The sequence below is a fragment of the Micromys minutus genome, assembly GCF_963924665.1.
Source record: "Micromys minutus genome assembly, chromosome: 7".
Classification (NCBI taxonomy): domain Eukaryota; kingdom Metazoa; phylum Chordata; class Mammalia; order Rodentia; family Muridae; genus Micromys; species Micromys minutus.
Window position 1 is genome coordinate 70,208,803 of NC_137976.1, and position 5,003 is coordinate 70,213,805.

Sequence of the window (5,003 nt, forward strand, 5' to 3'; positions counted from 1 at the left end):
AATTGGCTCTTCTTCCAGTTAAATCGCTAGCTCCCACTCAGAGGGGGATTTATGGCAAACTGGTGAGGAGCCTGGAGACAGAGAGACTCAGGCAGCCTGTCCCCCCCACCCCCTTAACCCCAGGAGAAAGCAGATGCCTCTGGAAGTCCTGAGCCTATCAACTGAGCAGCTATAATAGAAAACTACTGGGACACGTCGTCAAAAAAAAATCAATCTACAAACACTAGGTCATAAGGAATTAGGTAATAACCAGCACAGCCTTCCAAAGAACACATTCTGTCAGGGTAATCCAATTTCCTTCCAGGACAGAATGATGGGCCTGGTAAATCAGGAACGGTACATGGTCTTCCTTAACCTAAAGAGCAAGTTGTTTAATTTCATCTTCCACGGGAAGTCTCAGAGAAGCAAGCAGGGCCATAGGGTCTAGAGTTGGCCCCTCTGGGGTTGGGCAGATGAACAGAGACTAAAGGGCCAACCCAAATAGCAACTGGTAGATGTTCTAGAAAGAGTGATTCCATGAATTAAAATGGTGGGGGTGGGTAAAGGAGGTGAGGGGGTGGAGGGCTGGAGACCACGGTGTCCTGGGGATGAGCTGGGCGGTAAGGGCGTGAGGTGAGGGGTTCTGATGATGGATGTGCTGGCACTGGGGTGATGACTGGGGTACAAATGGGGGTGATGGGAATGATGGGAGATTTTGTTCTATTGACTATGAAGTCGGGAGAGATCCCCGTAGCAGAGATGCTGGAGGTGAAGCCAGGAGGAGTGTGGAAGTGGAAATCCGACATGATGGTGGTTGTGGTAACCATGGGAGTAGCTGCTGAGCCTGGTGACTTAGTCTGTTGCTATAACAAAACACAACAAAGTGCATAATAAATGTAAAGAATGGAGATTATTTACAGGCTGAGAGGCCCAAGAGCAGAGTGCTTACGGCCAAGGAAAGAAGGTTCCAGAGCCAAGGGAAGGGAGACTGTCGGTGCTTGTGACTGGAACATACTGTACCTGTCGACTGAAAACCACTGCCCCAAACTCGAAAGCTGTGCAAGTTGGGTCAGAGAAGGGCTTTCTCGAAGTCTGTTTGATACTGCTTCCTAGCCTCCATTCTGCCTTCTCTTACTCAAGCCCAAGAACTAGGAACTTGAATGGTGAACTAAAGCTTTCTCCCACCTTGGTTTCTGCAAAGCTGTTTCATAAATACAATTAAAATGTTACCCATTTTGGGGATCTGATACCTAAGGGTCCAACGGGCTAGAGAGATATGGGTTGAAGGAGCCCATGGGTAGCTTTGTGGAATGTATGTTGGAGGTTGGAAGGCAAGAGGCCAGCTTGGGTTAGACTCCTGAAAGCATTCTTTTTTATTTGTTAATTTTTTTCAAGACAGGGTTTCACTGAGTAGCACTGGCTTCCCTGGAACTCAATCTGTAGATCAGGCTGACCTCAAACTCAGAGTTCTGCCTCCAGAATGCTAGAATTAAAGGTGTGCACCGGCCCTGCCCCGTTACTGTAAATATCGTTGACGCTGGGAACTTGGATCAAGTGCCTCAAGAGGTGGTAAGTTCTAGAGAAGGCCTTTAACCACGTGGACTACATGATGGTCCCCTATTCTGAAAGAGTGGGCCATGAGCAAGTGTCCTGAGGCTCCTCGGTATTCTGTCCACTGCTCGAAGCACACTTCCCATCTTGGCTCTCTGTCCAAGCTCATTCCTGCCCCACTATCATGTTTGCCTGTCGGAATCTTTGCACTAAATGCCCAGTTCATGGCCAGACCTACTACAAAGCCCAGAGAATATTTCCAAGACGAAGGTCCCAGAAGCCTTCACTTCCTTCTGCCTTAGAACTGTTTCTGCCAGAGGCCGTTCTGCTAAGCACTTCACTTCCCAGGAAGGACTTTTTTTTTTAGCGGTTGCCCCCACTTCCTCCAAGAGCTGCCATAGGCCCAGAAGAAAGACACTAAGTGGGAAGGAATGTGTGAATTTTACCCCTGAAGAACTTGAGGCTTGCACCTACCTGGGATATGATCTCTAAGCCCCCAGCACATTGACCATCCTGATACCAAGGGCTGGAAAGGCCCCTCAGAACAGAGCTCACATCTGCCTAAGCCTTCATAACAAATGACCTTTCAGAAACTCAAGAGTGGAGCACCATTCAACCTAAAATTCTTGTCTAAGAAAACGTCTGACACCTGGGTAGTGACGCACGCCTGGAATCCCAGCATAAGAAAGATGGAGGTAAAAACGTCAGGAATTCAAGACCAGTCTTGACTACACGTGGTACCCCGGAGAGCGATGGGGCTGGGAAGAGAATAGTTAATAGTTAACTGCAAAAAGGTTTGTCTTTATAACTGCCAAAATATTTAATACTGTTGATATTTCAACCCAAATTCAAAACATATTCCGAGACCTTAGGAGCACTGAAAGCCGTCTAATAGAGAAACATGGTCTGAATTGACAAATCAGTTCACAAGAAGAGTAAACGCACTGGAGTTAGGATCCCCAGAACCCACGTGGCAGCCAGGTGGGCATTGTTGCCTCATGTAATCCCAGTGCACAAAAGGCACATCGACAAAGGCTCTGCCAGATTAGCCGAAACTTGGAGAGCCCCGAGTTCAGTGAAAAAGCCTACCTCAATATAGATGACACCTGATGTTGGGATTCTGGAAACCCCACCTCACAGTTACCTGGCAACAGCCAGGGATGCTCCGCCCCACAGTTACCTGGCCCTATAAAAGGGGCTGCTTGCCCCTCCTCTCTCTTGCTCTCACTCTCTCCACATCTTCTTCCTCTCTTACCTCCTTTGTCCCTCCTCTCCCCATTCCCTCCCCCCCCTCCACTTGCTCATGGCTGGCCTCTACTTCTCTACTCCTCCTCTCTCTCTACCCTTACTACTCTCTAAACTTCCCTCCCCATTCTCTGAATAAACCCCATTCTATACTATACCATTGTGGCTGGTCCCTCAGGGGAAGGGTTTCCCAACATGGGTCCCCAGAGGCATCCTCCTTGTCCCCATACCTCTCCGCACCTTATGGAACACATTCCTTCCACTCTCTTCATCTTTTTCCTAATACCTGACATCCACCTTCAGACTTCACACACGTGAGCACGCACATACCCACATATATTCGTGTGCCCACACACATACACACCATATACATATATACTCATGAAACAAAATCAAAACCACATAGCCTAATGGGAGTTCAGTGAGTCGATGTATAGAAAGGCAAAAACCTGTCTTGGTGAGTATAACCCTTTTCCACCTCCTTAGAAGAACTTCCACGTTGCTTTCCGAGGCCTGTAACCCAGCTTCGGCTGAATCGCTGCTCAGTAGCCTTTCAGTCCCTTCCCTCTCTAAGAATTCTTCCCCAAATCTACTTCCCACGTTGAGCAATACTCATGTGACATGAGGACAGTCATGGAGCGCCCCAACTCTCACTCTGCTCTCCTTCCTCACTCCTCAACCCTAACTGGTCTTTACTGTTCCTTTCTGCGGGTGTCCTGACTCCCAAACTCCTTCAGAACTGGGTGGACACCATCGGTTATTCTTGTCTTTGACCTCTCCAACCCATATACCCCACCGCACCCCCGCGGCGACTAAGTTCTGGTGGGTCCCAGCATAGCACACGCATACATGCGCACGCACATACACACACACACACACAAGCACACACACGCACACGCATGCACACACACACTCTCACACATGCACACCACACACGCACACGCGCACACACGCGCACGCGCCTGCGCGCGCACACACACACATGCTCCACATCATTTCCCATGAGCTTTTGTGGCCAAGCCACTTCCTTCTAACAAACTGTCATCCATCTATGGTCCTTTCTCTATTCAGCCTTCCCATCCCAACTCTGGCAACAACGGAGAAGACCCTGAGAATATGGTCTTGGCTCCCCGGGATGGATCCTCCGTGTCCCCCCAGGACTTCATTCTGTGACACACACCTCCTACTTCCGGACCCCACCTATTCTTCAGAACACTGAAGAAGTGCCTGAGCTCTTAAAAAACCTGACCCACACTGTCTCCTGAGAGGAGGAAACCTTCAAGACGTCCCCAAGTAACTTTCCCAAGGCCACCCAGCAAACGAGCCATTGAACTGCCTTTTATCGTGGAATAAAGAGCTTCCGGAAGTTTCTGGCTCTCCGGAACTTCTTCCTTCTGGTCCGGGTTCTTCCACTCTAAACCCAACCAGGTGCATATTAGCATAAAACTTCCTTAGGTGGACCTCTTTCATCCCTGGCGGCTCCCATGCCCGCGCCTGCTGTCGGGCTCTGGCCTCTGCCTGGGCACCGGCTCCTCGCCCGCACAGGGTTCGAGCACCTGCCGGGAGGCAGGAGAAGCGCTCGCCCGGGTACCGCGCACCCTCCCAGGCTGGGCCCGCTGCCCGGCGCTCGCAGCGCTCCTGAGTATGGGGTGGCTTCATTGACCTTGGCAAGAGGCAGCCAAGCTCCCAGAGGCTTGTCCTCCCCAACCCCACTCGGCGCCGGCGCCAGGGCTCTGGTTTCTTTCGCCACTACCTCTCACGCGCGCCCAGACGGGACTTTGGGGAGGGGTCTTGGGAGGAGCCCAATACGACCCCCCATTGCGTCCTGGGCGGCCGGAGAAGAGCTCGTGTGAGCGTCTTCCTGCAAATTAAGTCCTCTCGGCACTCTGCATCCGGAGGGCAGTGGGGCAGCAGCCTAAGTCTCAGCGGACCCGCTATTTCCTGAACCAATCCAAGCCAGCTCAGGGTCAAGAGGAGGTGACAGTTGTGCCCCCCACAAACTCGAATCTAACTAGCTCCCAAAGGTTTCCAAGAAACCCCTCTCTTCTGCCCTGTCAGCACAAACAGCCAGAGAACGATCCAGTTCAGCGGTGCCATTTCTTCAGAGACGTCGGTGGTCCTTAGACAACACCGCCTCTCTGTTTTCCCACGTGTGAATCTGGGCAGCAGCATTGTCTTGTTTGTTTGGCTGGCTGGTTTTCCTGAAGATCCACTAGGCATCCTCAAAG